Below are 18,748 nucleotides of genomic sequence, written 5' to 3' on the forward strand. Positions count from 1 at the left end.
CAAGAGACATAAGAGACTCAGGTTCAATCCTTGAGTACAGAAGATCCCCTGGAGGAGGGAATGGCAACCCACTTCAGTATTCTTGCCTGGAGGATACAAACGGACAGAGAGGACTGGCAAGCTAAGTCCATAGGGTTGCAATGAGTTAGAAACGACTGAAGTGACTTGGCAGGCACACATGCATATATCTTTAGAAGAATTAGAACAAATGACAGAAGTGACTGGGTTTATCTGTTTTTTAAGAATATGTGTATTTAGAAATTAAGAGAAATAAGTATCAAGTAAGAATCACATCAGACACTGACCACTTCCCACTGACTTCAAAATGACACAAAAGCCACACACACACATTAAAGTCACCTGGCAATATCATCAATAACTGAAACAAGTTAATATGAAAAATGCAGATAACTTAAGCCATAATGCTTTAAAAATACATATGACATTGCATTCACAGGCTTAGCATTCATTAATTCTACAAATATTTGAGTGCCTACTACACATTAGGTTTTACACTACTGTGATAAGCTCTGGGGATGTAATTATGAACAAAATAGATATAACCCAGTATTCAGAGTTCACAGTCTACTAGAAGAGATAGATAATTAAAATATAATTATAACACAATGTGATAAATCCTATGAAAGTAAAAGGTGTCACAAAATCAAGCAGAAGGTCCTAGATAAAAATGGGAATAAATCATTCAAATGATAGTTTCTGCTATTAATTTCACTGATTCATTCACTTAATAAATATGTATATGCCTATATAGAGAGCCAGTTGTGTAGAAACAATGGTGAGCAAATTGAAACATAGTCCCGCTTCTCATGAAGTTTATGAACAGGTGGAAGAGACAGATTTTAATCTGTATTTTCAAGTATTACAAGTGAGGGGCAGGAGAGACACATATGACTATGATCCTATAGAAAAAGATCATCTAGACAAAAGTTAGGGACAACTTCCCTAAAGAAGGAATGGTAGGGTTGGATCTGGTGGTTGAGTCAGAAGGAAAGAGAGGAAGAGTATAGAAAACAAAACAAAACAAAACATTCCATGGAGATAAAGAAGCATGTGGGAGGACCCTGGTGGGAAGAAATAAGATGAGAAAAATGCAGTGAAAGGAGATGGCATAACTAGAGCAGAGTGTGATATAAGGCTGGGAAGATCAGTAGGGCCAATTCATCAATTCATGCAATATAAAGATATCTTATTTTCTTTATCACAAGAAAGATGGCAGTAGCAGTTAAATGGGATGAATTTTAGAGGGGCAAAATATGAGAATCTAGGAGAGAAAAAAGGGCTGCTTGAATTAGGGTCATGTGATAAGGGTTGTCAGTCACATGGAAACAAGTATATGGAGTCAAGAGATGTTTAGAAATGGATTAAGAAACGACATCTGAGGTTCTGGCTTAAGTGACTGAATAGTAGTGATGCTCTTCACAGAGAAGACTGGGTTTTTTGAGGGCGACAAAGAACCATAAGTTTAGTTTTGAACACACTGAGTTTGTGATGTTTTGTTGGTACCCAAGAAGGTACCCAAGAAGTTGCATATGTGGGTCTGGAATTCAGAGGTAAGGTATGGGTTGTGAATGAAGTTTACATAACATTTATGCTTAAGTGATAATCAAGATGATCTTTGGAAGATGTAGAGAAGAGAAGAGAAGACAGCCTAGTGTCAAAGATGGTGAACTCACAAGTTCTAATTACACATAGGGAAATCTATTCTGTATCTAAACTTTTATTTTTCCCCTGAGTTCCATTAATTTCTTCCTCACATTTTGCAAAATGCTTATTTGAAGTTTGTGTGTGTGTTACATTGTCAGGTAAATCCTCTTTAAAGAAATAGTTATTAGTTTGCCCTATTTCCAAATTTATGCATTTAACCTCTTAATGTAGATACAGAGCTATTTTCCTAGTCCACTTGCACTACAGTTCTAATATTCTCAGCTTCCCACCTCTTAACTACAATTCCAAAATCCAAAAAGTTTTAAAAGCGGGAGTATTTTTTAAGCTTGGCACAAACTCTTTTGGTGGCAAAATCAAACCTGAAATGAAACAAGGCTATTTAAAGTCTTTCTTTAACCCTCTAACAGTAGATACTCATAGGCACAGTTGAAGGTACAACAGTGTTTGATTATGGGATGCTGTTTTGGACTCTAGAGGCTGTGGTGGAATATAGTATCATAAATAAATACTCAGTTGGGCCTCTGCAATTATTTTCTAAAACATCAGTACAATATTTAACTATTTTATTTTCAGAAATGACAGTGTATCAAAAATTAAAATTAAACATATTCTCTCTTGGAGAAATAATAGATGAGGAAATGTTCTTTCAATTCAATAAGCCAACTGAATAAATGGTGCTTCCCTGGTGGCTCAGATGGTAAAGCTTCTGCCTGCAATGCAGGAGACTCGGGTTTGATCCCTGGGTCAGGAAGATCCTCTGGAGAAGGAAATGGCAATCCACTCCAGTACTCTTGCCTGGAAAATTCCATGGACGGAGGAGACTGGTTGGCTACAGTCCATGGGGTCGCAAAGAGTCGGACACGACTGAGTGACTTCACTTTCTTTCTTTCTTTCTTTTTCTCTTGGAAAAATAATAGATAAGGAAATGTTCTTTCCAATTCAATAAACCAACTGAATAAATGAAAGATGTATTCTTCCCTTAATAGGAAAGAATTGTTCAGTTATAACATTTTATTTTGATACTATTAGACATTTAGGTTTAGTGTTTATGGCTATATTTAAGTAAGTCAATATTCCAGTTTATATTCTTTTTAGAAGTTTCTCATGCAATTAAATTTTTTCGTGTAAATGTGAAAATATGCAAGTTAATTATTTAAGCTAGATTCAGTAAAATAAGTTTTAAATTATAAAAAAAAATAATCTAAATTCATTAAGGCCTAAACATTGATATATATTAATAAAACTTCTATAAAACAAAAGACATTTTTCTTCAGAAATCAACCATTGTATTTAGATGAAGTTTTATATTTCACAGTTACTTTCAACTTAAAACAAAGCTCTCATGTAATGCTTAAATGTACTGTTTTTCATCCTCTGTATAGTGACATTTTGATATCATTTTCATTATGAAATTGTGAATGTTCTTTCAAGGATGCAGAAAATAAAGGAGAAACAAGACTGATTTCTTTAAAAGATCATATTTCAAATATCTTAGAAAGTCATCAATGCATTTTTAAAAAACAGTTTACATGTTCTAAAATAGATCCAAAATCATAAATAGGAATATCTGGGACAAAAATCCAAATTTCCCTATAATACTTGCTATCTCTTGTATCACTCTGCTACAAATGCATTATATTTTTTTTATTTTTAGTATATGTTAATGGTACAATTTGGGATAACATCAGTATATTGCCAACTTATACAGACCTTACAAAAGAAATTCACAGGCCACTTAATTTTTTAGATTAATTTAAAATAAACAAACATGTATTTCTGTAAGAATAAAAGGACCATAAATGCTTATTCCTAAAAGGAAATTCTAAATAATTCAGATTGGTTTATATTGTCTTAGGCTTGAAAACTTTTTATATCACTTATCTACTTTATGAGTTGATATATGGTCATCAATTAATGAAGTCATTTTTATCATAATAAAATGTCATCATTAGAACTGCAGTATTCTAGCCTAACCATTTTCTAAAGGATATGATTGGGGCATTTTAGATTGTTAAATATTAAAATAATCTAATTGAAAATGAGACTTTAAAATTACTCATTATGATTGACAAATGGCAGAAAATGGCTTTGTTTCATAAGTACATTTCATCATTCAACTTTTGTAGATAATACTAGTATTTCTGGAGGGGAAAAAAAGTAAAATTTATCTTGTCTTTGTTTTACCTAACTAGTACATAGAATTATTTTTGGCTCTCTGGTTTAAAGGCACCTGTTACTACATTATTTACATAAAACAAATTCCCCAAGTAAATGTGTTCTCATGTGTGAAAGATCTCCAAACAAAGTTGTAGTTTTACTTTCCCTTTGTCACTGAAGAACAGTGCTCCTTTAGAATCAAAGAAATATAATTCCAACTTAAATTTTTTATGTTATAGTAAATATATAGCCATGAAATACTAATTTGTTGAGAAGACTGATCACAGGACCTCATGGACTAGTTGAAAGCCCCAGAATACAAAATAATAGTAGCCACAGTCACAAGTTGAATCAAACAAGTTGAGTCAAACCAATAATTTGATTAAAGACTTTATCTTGATGAAAGTGAAAGATAGTGAAAAAGTTGGCTTAAAACTCAACATTCAGAAAACTAAGATCATGGTATCATGGTATCCCCATCACTTCATGGCACATAGATGGGGAAACAATGGAAACAGTGAGAAATTTTATTTTCTTGGGCTCCAAAACCACTGCATATGGTGACTGCAGCCATGAAATTAAAAGATGCTTGCTCCTCGAAAGAAAAGCTCTGACCAACCTAGACAGCACATTAAAAAGCAGAGACATTGCTGCGCCTACAAAGGTCCTTCTAGCTATGGTTTTTCCAGTAGTAATGTACAGATGTGAGAGTTGTACTGTAAAGAAAGCTAAGCACGGAAGAATTGATGCTTTTGAACTGTGGTGCTAGAGAAGACACTTGAGAGTCCCTCGGACTGCAAGAAGAGCAAAGCAGTCCATCCTAAAGGAAATCAGTCCTGAATATTCATTGGAAGGACTGATGCTGAATCTGAAACTCCAATACTTTGGCCACCTGATGCAAAGAACTGACTCCCTGGAAAAGACCCTGACGCTGGGAAAGATTGAAGATGGGAGGGGAAGGGGACGACAGAGGATGAGATGGTTGGATGGCATCATGGACTCAATGGACAAGAGTTTGAGTAAACTCCAGGAGTTGGTGATGGACAGGGAAGCCTGGTGTGCTGCAGTCCTTGGGGTTACAAAGAGTTGGACACGACTGAGCAACTGAAGTGATCCTCATTTTATGGATAAAGAAACTAAAGCTCAAACAGGTTATCAGACTTACAATCACAAGGCAGAAAAGTGAATTTGACTTCACATCTTTTGATTAAGAAGAGGGTATTCTTTCAATTACATGTTTTTTATTATCAGCATACAAGGATGGTAAAACTCCACACTCAGCATTAGAAAAAATGTTTCCCATATCTGTATATGAATCAGTTGACTCTACTCTCTAATGTAAAAACTACTGGAGTTGCTTCCCCACTATTAGTTGAGTTGGCTTGATTCACTTTTAGTTTTGTCTTATTTTGTGTTTCACTTCATCTATCTTGTAACTACGATATGGCACAAGATCTAGGTTTTCCATACAAGTCGGACAATAATATAATCAAAATCTACCATCAGAAAATATGAATTCAAAGAGAGTGTTTCCTTTCTTAAGATGTTTTTTCCACTTCAGTCTCTAGATCTTTGTCTTAAATATACACTATTCTGAAGAATCCTGGCCCTCTTACCTAGGAGAAATTTTATTTCCTTTATATCATTTTACTGTTACCTTTCCTGTAAATGCATTGCTTCTTTTTATAAGGGTGGGTGGGAAGGGAGGAGGTAGAAAAGCAAAACAAATATATTCATTTTAGCTTGAGTTATTCTAAATAAATATCGTGACTATTCTATTCAGTATCTTTAAACTTCTTGCTCTGGCATAAACTTAAGAAATCAAGGTACATGATATCTGGTCCCATCACTTCATGACAAAACAATGAAAACAGTGACAGACTTTATTTTCTTAGGCTCCAAAGTCACTGCAGATGGTGACTGCAGCCATGAAATTAAAAGACATTTGCTCCTTGGAAGAAAAGCCATGATCAACCTAGACAGCATATTAAAAAGCAGAGACGTTACTTTGCCAACAAAAGTCCATCAGGTCAGAGCTATGGTTTTTCCAGCAGTCATGTATAGATGTGAGAGTTGGACTGTGAAGAAAGCTGAGCACCAAAGAATTGATGCTTTTGAACTATGGTGTTGGGAGAAGACTCTTGAGAGTCCCTTGGACTGCAAGGAGATCCAACCAGTCCATCCTAAAGGAAATCAGCCCTGGGTGTTCATTGGAAGGACTGATGTTGAAGCTGAAAATCCAATTCTTTGGCCACCTGATGTGAAGAACTGACTCATTTGAAAAGACCCTGATATTGGGAAAGATTTAAGGCAGGAGCAGAAGGGGATGACTGAGGATGAGATGGTTAGATGGCATCATTGACTCAATGGACATGAGTTTGGGTAAACTCCGGGAGTTGGTGATGGGCAGGGAGGCCTGGCGTGCTGTGGTTCATGGGGTCGCAAAGAGTAAGACAAGACTGAGTGACTGGACTGAACTGAACTGAACTGATCAGAGGGCAGACAGACTGAAAAACACAATCACAGGAAACTAGCTAATCTAATCACATGGACCACAGCCTTGTCTAACTCAGTGAAACTATGAGCCATGCCATATAGGGCCACCCAAGACAGACGGGTCATGGTGGAGAGTTCTGACAAAATATGGCCTACCGGAGAAGAGAGTGGCAAACCACTTCAGTATTCTTGCCTTGAGAACCCCATGAACAGTATGAAAAGGCAAAAGATAGGACACTGAAAGATGAACTCCCCAGGTCAGTAGGTGCCCAATATATGCTATTGGAGATCAGTGGAGAAATAACTGCAGAAAGAATGCAGAGATGGAGCCAAAGCATAAACAACACCCAGCTGTGGATGTGACTGGTGATGGAAGCAAGGTCCAATGCTGTAAAGAGCAATATTGCATAGGAACCTGGAATGTTAGGTCCATGAATCAGGGCAAATTGGAAGTGGTCAAACAGGAGATGGCAAGAGTGAACATTGACATTTTAGGAATCAGTGAACTAAAATGGTCTGGAATGGGGGAATTTAACTCAGATGACCATGATATCTACTACTGTGGGCAAGAATCCCTTAGAAGAAATGGAGTAGCCATCATAGTCAACAAAAAAGTCTGAAATGCAGCACTTGGATGCAATCTCAAAAATGACAGAATGATCGCTCTTCATTTCCAAAGCAAATCATTCAATATCACAGTAATCCAAGTCTATGCCCCAACCAATAACGTTGAAGAAGCTGACGTTGAATGGTTCTATGAAGACCTAAAAGACCTTTTAGGACTAACAACCCCAAAAGATGTCCTTTTCATTAAAGGGGACTGGAATGCAAAAGTAAGAAGTCAAGAAACACCTGGAATAACAGGCAAATTTGGCCTTGGAGTACGGAATGAAGCAGGGCAAAGGCTAATAGAGTTTTGCCAAGAGAACACACGGGTCATAGCAAACACCCTCTTCCAACAGCACAAGTGAAGACTCAACACATGGACATCACCAGATGGTCAACACCGAAATCAGATTGATTATATCCTTTGTAGCCGAAGATGGAGAAGTTCTATACAGTCAGCAAAAACAAGACCAGGAGCTGACTGTGGCTCAGATCATGAACTCCCCAAATCTAATATTCTCCATTAGTTTAAATGCTCCAATGGCAGAAGTTATAAAACAAAATGTTGCTTTCCTACCCCCTTCCTCCCTTCCTTTCTTTCTTCCTCAATATGACCTGAATATAATACGTGTGCATGATAAGTCACTTTGCTATAGGTGAGAACAGATGAAAATAGAAAACTAGGCAGAAGTCACCTCATAATTAGGAATAAACACCACCCTAAGCTTTGTACTGACCACCCTAGTGTGCCATACTGGACTTTTAGCAGGATAGTAAGATGATCCATTAGTATTTCATAGAAATCCCTTAGGCAAAAATACAGAGACTGGATTATTGAAAGACCAGGGCACAGGAGAATAATTGGGAGTTTTTAGTAATAGTGCAGGACAGGAGACTAGAGGGCCCGAGTTATGGCAATAGAACTTGATATTTTAAAGATAGGTCAAATACTATCCTAATACAGAGGATAAAATTTTTAAAATATGTACAGGATTTCTTACTGATTTATACATGTGGTGAAGGAGAAGGAAGATTCACCTTGATGCCTCACTTATTTTTTTTTTTTTTATGGACACCTCACTTATAATGCTTCCATTTGAAATGAGAAACTGTAGAGAAGATGGCACTTATCAAAATAAAGAATAAAAGTGGAAGCAAACAATTAGAAGGCAAGATGGTAACTTCAGTGTTGGACGTAATGAAATCAGAGCGACTGTAAAGTATCGAAGAGGGAGGCCTAGTTAACAGCTAGATGTGTACATTTATAGAAACAGACTTGGTGGCCATCTCAGAACAAATCACTGAGTCAGGGGTTTACTTAAAATCACACCAAACAAAGAATTACAATTAAAAATACAGAAGCCAAGTAAAGGACCCTGAGGAACATATAATGGGCAGGAAAGACTAGAGAAATCTCAAGAAAGTATAATGAAAATTAGGGTAGAATGATAGAACAAGGCCAAAGTAGGATAGAATTTCAAGGAAAATAAGTGGTTAACAGAGTCAAATGCCACAGGGATGAGCAAACAGAAAGAGCAGGAGACATTGCTAGTGTATCAGGACGATTTCCCTCGAGAGAATGATCTCAGGGTCTTAGTGAGAGTGGAAATCAGCAGGTGGGACAGGAGGGCACTGCAAGTTGTAAACGAGGAGACCCTGGGGTTCAGCACTAGGCCCTCCTCCTCTCTCTCCACACTCTCCCCACGGAGGGTCTGTTCCCCCGCTTTACATAACACCAATATGCTAATGACACCCAAATTTACATTTTTTTCCCAGAACTGTCTATGAAGATGGAAACTGGGAAGCAGTGACTTGAGAAGTGAATCGGAGGTGACAAAAGACTCGGCACTAGGAGGCTTTCCCTCTTTCTCATGTACATAGATGATATAGTCTATTCCCTCAATGATAAATACCATTTACATACTAACAAAACATAAACCCCAAAGTTTCTCTTTCTGGGAGGCCAAGCTTTACATATATTAGATAAAAAGATACCTCACAAATATCTCGAAATTTAAAATTGGCATGACCAACCACTCATGATAATCCTCCCCAAAGTCTGTTTCTCTTCATTCGTCTCCAAATCAGTTAGTGGCATCATTACTCATTCAATTCCTCAATTCAGAAACTGGACAGTCTTCCTTTTTTCTTCACTGTCCTTATCCCTCATATACAATCCACCCTCTCCATTCTAGCTCACAAATGAATCTCAGTAGAGTCATTTTTGTCTCTGCAACCAGAGCTCTAGAACAAGACACCATCCTCCCTTACTATGAAGCCTTCATTGCTCATCTACCAGTTCCCTCCTTTGCTCTTTTCAATCATTGTTCATAGTCTTCAGAATAGACTTTCAAAAATCATAAAATGGATTAGCCTCTCTCTTTCTTAAAATCTTTTAGTTGCTTCCAATTCATCTGTAATAAAGTTCAATTTCTGTACCACAACCTACAGATAGGTTGTTCCACATCTACTTATTCAACTTCATCTTTCATTTGATCCCTTATGATTCTGAACCTTACTTGACCCATTTTATTGATGAGCTATAAAGCAGCACATAGAGTTAAAAATCAATCAAAGCCTGCTCATCTCTATGCTGGTGTTCTCTTGAAAGTGAAACATTATGTTAATAATCATAATGATAATAATGGCATACATTACTGATAAGTACAGAAAGTTTGCTTTGTGTCAGGCACAGAGCATGGAGTGCTACCCACCATATTTCATATAATCCTCCCAGCAAGCATCGAGGTGCGCAGTCTTGCCCTTAACACTTTCATGAGAAAGTGGAAATAAAGGATAGGTTGAGGAGGTCTAAAGCAAAGCCAAGTTCAAAGCCTCACTGGTCTCACTACTGAGTCTTTGTTCCTCAACAGAACTAATTATTAAAATGAAGATGTTTTCCTTTCAAATTAACAAATATTTTTAAAATGATAATACCTAGGGGCTGAGAGGGGAGCAATGCAATAGGCATTCATGTGAGTTGCTGCTAGGGAAGTAAATTTGTACATGTGCATAGCTTAAGGAGACAATCGTAGATGTGTAAAAGGTTTGACGCATCAAGATGCTCAATGAAACATTATTAACAATGATTCTATAATGTAGAGAATATATATAATTTAAATATACACCCCAGTGGACTCTATAAGCATTTTTCAAACTGTGAGATTTAATTTACTCATCTCTTCTACTCAGGTCAAAGGGTTTCACTGCTAAAACCACTTAATCATAGAATGATTAGAAAACATAAACTTTGAAAGCAAAATTAAAGCAAGCTTCCTTTCCTTCAATCAATCACAAAATTTAAAAAATAGAATGCTACATCAAGTGACTCTAACATAAGAAAATATGACTGTTAAGCAAACTATTTTGAGAAGAGTATCATTATTTTAGTCATTACTGACACTCTGGCTTTAACTTCTATCTAGTCTTACCACTGATCTTATTTAATAAAGGCATGTGAGATAGCACTTAAGTCCAGAACATTCACAAAACATTTCCATGAGAAAAGGTAGATCTTTTTTAGGAGTGCTGAAGAGAAGCACATGAATGTCTTTCAAACAATAACAGGATATTTCAAATTCTCCAAAAAAATGCATTAGGGTGTTCAACCAATGTAAACCAGACTTCAAAAAAATTTGCTTACAGCAGACAATAACCTCATTATGTTCTCCCATAAAATCCTATATGATAATGTGAAAATAAATCATTATTTCCATCCATATAGTGTTGTTTTTGTCTTGCCCAAACTTGAGAGCTCATTTCAAAATAAATTTCCTATAGGAACATAAGCATTGATAGATAAAAAAGGGGCTTGCTTTTAAGAAGCAGCTCAAATAATGTTAACCAGATTCTCATGCCTCTCATCAAAGGATTATTTGGTGTTTTGTTTTGTTTTATTCTGTCTCTCATAAACTCTTCTTAGAAGGGCTACTATTAGTGATAAGGTCAACTTTGCCTTACCACAAGTGACTAATGACTGAATTGGTAACTTCATACCTGAGAAGTCTTTTGCTGTCATACATCTATCATCAACTCTTCAGAGGAGTAAGAGAATATGATGCCTTACTAGGACTTGGCCAAGTTAGAGTAGAGTTTCAATCTTATTGAATTCTATATTGCATAGGGGAAATGTGATTGTTTTGTAGCCTATAAATATATTGCCAGGCTGTGCAAGTGGCAAGACATCTCACTCTAGAAAGTCAAATGCTGCAATGTGTCACTTTCAAACTTCTCTCACTGGTCCCAGGAAAATATGTACAGATTTCAAATAAAGTTATTTAAAGTAGATTCTGGTATACAGACACCCACGTACTCCAAAGTTAAATTTTCCAGTTAGACTGTCTCCAGTCAATCTGACCACTTAAAAATGACAGGCAAGACAGTTAAATAAGCAGTCATAGTGGGCCAAAAATCTGTCACAATGGTTTGCTTACCTGGTGATTACTTTTTGACTGACTTGAGCAGTCAAGTTAATCAAAACAGTCAAACCAGCTTTCCCCTGTGAGCACAGTCTTAACTCTTCCTGTGTTAGTAGGTGTGCCCTGTTTATATATTTGAAGAGTTTTATTAAGCTACATTGTTTAAGAGAAACAACGTCAACACTGGGGAAGCAGGCTCATGGGGCCTGCTGGGGGCTCCAGAGGGGGGCAAGGGCAGGGCAACAAGGGAAAAGCACCATGGAAGCAGGAAGAAGCCATATGCCCAGCTCTTGACATTTCTTGGTTAGAGGACTGAGATGTGTTCTGACAGGGGAATGGGCTGGTTGCACCTTTGAAATTAAATAAAAACACTTAGAATCCAAGGCAGGGTTTGGTGACGTAGATATCACTATTGACAACAGTTTTTGATTCTTGGCCTGGGTTCGATCCCTGGGTTGGGAAGATCCTCTGGAGAAGGAAATGGCAACCCACTCCAGTATTCTTGCCTGGAGAATCCCATGGATGGAGGAGCCTGGTGGGCTACAGTCCACCGGGTCGCACAGAGTCAGACACGACTGAGCAACTTCACTTTCACTTTCTGATTCTTGGTGTAAGTAGTCATTTCTGTCGGACGAAAGATAGGCTTTAAGAATCTCCTAAAGAATCTGCCTACAATGCAGGTGACTCGGGTTCATTCCCTGGGTTGGGAAGATCTCCTGGAGAAGGGAATGGCAACCCACTCCAGTATTCATGCTTGGAAAATCCCATGGACAGAGGATCCTGGAGAGTTATAGTCCATGGGGTTGCAAAGGGTTGGACATGACTGAGCAGCTAACACACACACACACACACACACACACACACACACACACACACGAATCTCCTTAATTTAAAAATGAGGGTGAGGGCTATTTACTTTTTCATCTTGCACAAATGACAACCTTGAACTGCAATCTGATGTCTCCAAAGCAGTGTTAGAGGAGCTGTTAGGATTGCAAATTTTGGAATCAGTCTGCCTAATTTCAAAACTGTGCTGATAAGTTGTATGCCTAGAGGATCTACTCTTATCTGTCCACTGGGCACAGTGTGTGAGCTGTGCTTAGTCACTCAGTCGTGTCCAACTCTTTGCAACCCCGTGGACTGTAGCCTGCCAGGCTCCTCTGTCCACGGGGATTCTCCAGGCAAGAATACTGGAGTGGGTTGCCATGTCCTTTTCCAAGAGATCGAACCCAGGTCTCCTGCATTGCAGGCAGATTCTTTACTGTCTGAACCACCAGAGAAGCTCAATTAATTTCCAGAATCATTCTGATTACTAAATGACTTAATGTGAGTAAAGCACTTTCAGTGGGGGAAGGTAAGGAGAATTTGTTGTAGAGAAGCGTCTGATCAGAAGGTGGTCCAGCGCAAGTTCACCATAACTGCAAAAGCATCTTATTCAATTAAAGGATTTTTATAAAGTATTAGACTTCTTTTAGTACTTTAATGGGCTTCCCAGATAGCTCAGAGGGTAAAGAATCTATCTGCAGTCCAGGAGATCCTGGTTCGAATCCCGGGTCAGGAAGATCCCCTGGAGAAGCGATAGGCTCCCCACTTCAGTACTATTGGGCTTCCCTGCTGGCTCAGCTGGTAAAGAATCCGTCTGCAACGTGAGAGACCTGGGTTCAACCCCTTGGTTGAGAAGATCCCCTGGAGGAGGACATGGCAACCTACTCCAGTATTCTTACCTGGAGAATCCCCATGGAGAGAGGAGCCTGGAGAGCTATAGTCCATGAGGTCACAGAGAGTCAGACACGATTGAGTGACTAAGTACACAGCAGACTTCTTCTATACTAGGGCTTTACTTTTTTTAGTCATTTCCCAATTAATAGTTTATCATTTAAAATCTTTATAATTTCTAAAAACAATGTTAATAAGTATGTGGCTAAAGTCTCTAGGTCCCCATTCTATGTGGGCATTGAGCTTGGTGATTTACCTTTACTTTCTCACTTAATAATCCTGAAACCCAATGGGGTATATCAGGTTTACACATGAAGAAATTGCATTTCAGTCAAATTACATGACCTGTCTGAGATCACACAGCTAGTTATGACAAAGCTGGTTTTCAAACCTAGTCATTTTGCTTTAAAACCTATGCTCATTCTAATAGATCATGTTTCGAAGAACCTATAATATAATAAATATCTCATTAGTAATTACATATTTATGGTTCTTTTGGAAAAGAAGAGTAACTGATATTGTGGGTTTGGGACTTCCTAGAGAGAAACATTTGTCTCTGGACCTCTGAAGTAAACCAGCAATCAAACCAGTCAATCTTGAAGGAAGTCAACCCTGAATGTTCACTAGAAGTTCTGATGCTGAAGCTGAAGCTCCAGTACTTTGGCCACCTGATGTGAAGAGCTGACTCATTGGAAAAGACACTGGTCTTGGGTAAGGTTGAAGGCAAAAGGAGAAGAGGGCAGCAGAGGATGAGATGGTCAGATAGCATCACTGACTCAGTGGACATGAACTGGAGCAAACTCGGAAATGGTGGAGGACAGGGAAGCCTGGCATGCTACAGTCCATGAAGTTGCAAAGAGTCGGACATGACTTAGTGACTGAACAACAACAGAGGAATCAGGATGACTGACCACTGACCTGGCATGTCCAGATCCCATGTTCCTCCCACTTTCTACACTGTCACTTTGAGTTCCAAAAATTTAAAAAAAAATTTTTTTTAATGTCTGGAAGACAAAACACAGATTCCAAAAGAGTTAGAACTAGAAAGTATTTTAAAGAATGGTTAACTAAGAAAATAGGAGGTAGAGGATCTCATTAATTGAAGATATCTCAAGAATCAATTAATAGCCTGAAAACTAAGCAAGTCTATGACATCAAAACTATTTCATGGCATATTCTTGGGTAATTTTTCTGTCATTGATAGAAGTAGTAACCTCAGAGAATAAAGTACAAAATGTCTAAACTCTGAAGGAGCATGAATGAATGACATGTCTGGGGAAAGCCCAGCCTTTCAGCTGAAACTCAACATACAGATTGTAATCCAACATACAGGATTAACATCTCAGGAGACTTGCCCTAGGTCAGTTCATCTCTCTGTGATGCCTTATTCTCTAGATGGAAATAAAAACAGTGAACTCTCTTAAATGTGCCCTATGGTCTGATTAAAGATTGAAAAGGTCTCTAAAAATCCACAGCACTCCCAGGGAAAAATGCTAAATATCATTATAGTTATTACACCAAATGCCATAATTTGGTCTCCTCAGATTCCCTTTTTATGTAGATTCCATCAAACTCTGACTTTTGACTTTTTGCCTCTCTGACCAAATCTCCAATGACAAAGCAAAGGGAAATGTTGAGGCAATTAGTGGGAAATGGAAGCAATTAATTCCCTTTTTTAGTGGAAACCTGGCCTCTGAGAACCAGTTTAACCAAAAATAATCAATGACCTTTCTCTGACCAAACTGAAGCATATCTACTTGATATTTGTCACTGGTTATCCATCTACTGCTTCAACATTAATGAGTCTCTTCACTTTGCCCCTTTCTTTTATGAAATAGAGCCATCTACTCTGGTCCCTTGTTACCTCTACAACTGGTATTTTGCCAATTTAATGCAGTCAAAGACCTCATTATCCATGTTTAAGTCTAGAAACCACTTTTAAAATAGCTGTGACTTCTGATTTCCCCCAATCCTCGTGCTTTGAACTGTTTCCCCTTCTCTTCTATAAACATCAGATCTTGTTCAAAATGAGTAAAGTAGAACCACAAAGATAAAGTTTAAATTTAAAAGTTCCCCAGAAAACACTATAGAATTTACTTAGGGAAGATCCCCTGGAGAAGAGAATGGCTACCCACTCCAGTATTCTTGCCTAGAGAATCCCATGGACAAGGGAGCCTGGTGGACTACAGTCCATGGGGTTACAAAGAATCAGACATGACTGAGCAACTAATATACGCAAAGCGCATACAAAATTAGATTCAGGCCGCTGCCCCATCACTTAACCACTGGTCACCTTAGGAAACTTACCTATCCTTCAGAAGCCTCACTTTTCTCAGCAATGGAGAGAGTGGGACTTGCCTTAAGACCATGTCAGGCTTAAATAAGGTGATGAAGTCTTTAGTATGTGATGAGAGCTCAGTGGATGATAACTCTAGGGAAGGGAAGAGATATTTCATGTACAATATCTGATTTTGATACTCACTAAAACTCTTACAATGACTGAACTCAAGCAGAAGTATTATAGTTAATATTCTACTGTCTTTCTTTTATCCCTCAGAAGAGGTCTTAATATTTGAACTTATGCATTTATTTTATAAATTCTTTCCTTCTTCTAGCATATTATGGGATATTTTACTTGTTATGTTGTTATTGTTGCTGTTTGTTTTGTCTTTGGACAAATAAATCTTAAGTAACTGGTTAAAGGATGTATTATATATTTCACTGGGTATGTTCAGTGGGGCTGAATCTAAATGAATTTAGATACTACTTAACGAAGTGTCTCCTTCTGAAACAAATAGAAATGAGAGTGAACTGGCAATATATTTTTGGAAAATATGGAAAAGTAGACATGACCTATGACGAAAAGGCAAATTATGCAAAGAGTTGCTTTGTTCTCTACTTTGTTTTGTTCTGAGAGCTCTGTCCTAAGGCAGAGTCCTCCAAGGCTGTTTATATAGGAAAGGATATGTGAGATAGTAGCCCCTGGTTATGTTTTGTGCTCTATAAATCTGTCATAAATGTGAGATTAGGGATCCCATAGGGAGAAGCAGACAAGTCCTCCCTTTGGGTTGTGATCTAGATTTCCAATCTTAGAGCTCTCATGACCAATCTAAGTTTGATATCCCTGGAATAAATTCAGAACTACTCCTCAAGCACAGGAGATTTAAACTTTACCACCACCAGACCCCTCTTCCTTCACACTCAAGCTCAGCCTCAGCCCTTCATTCACTCTCCAGGCTACATGTTAATTCAATTTGAAACATTCAGCAAACACTCCCCCCTCCCAAACACACAGACTTATTCACAGTCACATGGCAAGTTAGTAGCAAGCTAAAAATGCTGAACTTCTGACTTCCTATTTTACAGTGTGTTCTATCAGCTCTAAACCAAGAAACCACAAGGAAATCACTGAATCATTTGCAAATATTTGCTTGGCCCACTGTTTGGGAGCTAATTAATGTTCAGTTTAAGTGGTTACTTCTACAGTGGAAAAGGACAGTTCATCACCTTTGATTTTCTTCCAAAGTAAGTTCTATCATATTTTTAGTAAAGATCTTGTCTTCTTATCTTGTCAGAGGTACAAACAACCACTTTACAAAGTATTACCTATACACTTGTCCTTGCTGGCTTAAAATACAGGAGGACTCTATAAACAAAATCTAAAACTTATGACTTTGGTCTTTCATCCCACCAATTCATATTCCAAATGGCCAGAGATAATCTTGCTAAAACACAATCAGATCAAGTTACCCTTGGTAAAATCATATAACCCTTAAAAGCATAGCTCTTATGATCTGCCCCTACCTTAATTCTCCAGCTCTTCTTTATGTTATTCCCCACAATGATTTCAAGCTCTAATCAAAGACCCCTGAATATGCCATGCTCTTCACATCTCTGCTCTGATGGAAAGAACAAATCATCCATCATGTGAAAAGTACCTTACATACATGGAGGACAATCAGAAGCTATAGAAGAGGACAAGTGATTGACAAAATGGAGAGAAACATTTGAGAGAATGACTAGAGGATCAGATGTTTCTTAGCCTAAGACTAACTAAGGAGAAGGCTAAAAGTTCATCAGACCTTAAAATCTAATGGTAAAAATTCTACTGTCAAAACTTCTGTTGCAGACCTCAGTAGTTCAGTTCAAATCTATTTGAATTTGCACAAGATCAAAGGTAGCAGAGAATGTCAAAATCCTAGCTGTTGAGAAATCCCCTGCAAGCACTAGCTGAGCACATTACCTGTCTATAGATAGATTTTCAGGACAAATAGGTAGTGGTCTAGATTTTTGGAGAGTATGGAAAGATGTTTGATAGAACCAGTTTTCACCAGTGGAGGTAAAAAGAGATACAGTCAAATGCCTGATTGAACAGATAACCCTGGCTCAAATTCTTATTTGGAAATACATCTAAGGAAGCTAAATGTCTTTCAGAAATTAATTGTTCATGTATGTATGAACTCCTGTATTAGAAACATGTTCGCAAAAGAAAGAATAAAGAAAGGGAGGAACAAACAGAAGGATTCTGTCACCCAGTGCAAGAAGCTAGCAAGTGAATCACAGTCTGTTCCAGTAAATTGGCTAAGGAGTGTTTCAGGAAAGAAGAAATGATTTGGAAATACTCTTCCATGGTAACTCTTGGGAATGAAGTAAGGCGACATGGGAATTTGTATTAAAACTCAATCTCTTTCCCAGACTCATTCCCTTCAATTGCCTTTTTTAGTTCTATTTTTGAAACCCGCATGTTCTTTCAAACTTAAAGTGATAAAAAGAAAAACAGCATCCTAACAGGCTTTAAGGTCATTAGGCTCAACCTCCTGCTGTATCCTAAGAACAATAACAAGATTAGAACCTAGGACTTACTTTTCGTAACCAGTCTGTTCTTAAAACTGACCATCTAAAGAACTTCTACAATCTGTCTTACTATCTCACTTTTCAATAACACAGATCCCTCAATTTTTCTAATGTTTACCAGATGTGCTAAGTTGCTTCGTCTTGTATGACTCTTTGTGACCTTATAGACTGTAGCCTGCCAGGCTCCTCTGTCCATGGGATTTTCCAGGCAAGAATACTGGAGCAGATTGCCATATCCTCCTTCAGAGGATCTTCCTGACCCAGGGATCGAACCCACATCTCTTATGTATCCTGCATTGGCTGGCATGTTCTTTACCACTAGCGCCACCTACAATACACTCTCATACCATTCTTATTTGCTGACAAGCAATGGGACAAGATTTCCATGCTCCAATAGATACAATTTAGAGGAATTACAAAATTATCTATCATCAGCTAAGTTCTCACAAGCAAAATAATGTCTGCCAATTTTGGTATATCTCCAAACACCTACACACTGACTTACAGATTCCTTAACAGGCTGGTAATTCATAACTACATAAAATTTAGAATGTTTTTGTACATTATTAATATTCATTTTTCTACAAAACTACTGTTAAAGTCTCCCCTCACAGGTTATGTTTTCAAAAACACTTGTGATTCTTACACTTCCTCATACATCCTCACCTATCTATGCTTCACTGATTCTTCTTTCTGATCTTGGTAAATAAAATCAATAAAACCTGAGCAACTATTTTGCATTATTCATTTGCACTATTCATTTGTTTTGTTTCTGCCAAATAGCATAAATCTTACAATATGCTATTTGTAAACAT

At 37.7% G+C, this 18,748-nt stretch overlaps 1 protein-coding gene across 12 annotated transcripts in view; it reads right to left on the bottom strand.

Annotated features, from left to right (window-relative positions):
• Positions 1–18,748, bottom strand: part of TFEC (transcription factor EC) — a 224,327-nt gene that overhangs the window by 82,834 nt on the left and 122,745 nt on the right. Inside the window, exon 1 of one of the 12 annotated variants that reach the window (XM_070468681.1) lies at positions 15,387–15,480. The exons of the other annotated variants lie outside the window; for them this stretch is intronic. The gene's annotated coding sequence lies outside the window, so the exon portion shown is untranslated. Of the gene's footprint in view, positions 1–15,386; positions 15,481–18,748 lie in introns of those variants that run through there. 12 annotated transcript variants of the gene reach the window in all.

The sequence above is a fragment of the Odocoileus virginianus genome, chromosome 1 (genome assembly GCF_023699985.2).
Source record: "Odocoileus virginianus isolate 20LAN1187 ecotype Illinois chromosome 1, Ovbor_1.2, whole genome shotgun sequence".
In the NCBI taxonomy this organism is placed as follows: domain Eukaryota; kingdom Metazoa; phylum Chordata; class Mammalia; order Artiodactyla; family Cervidae; genus Odocoileus; species Odocoileus virginianus.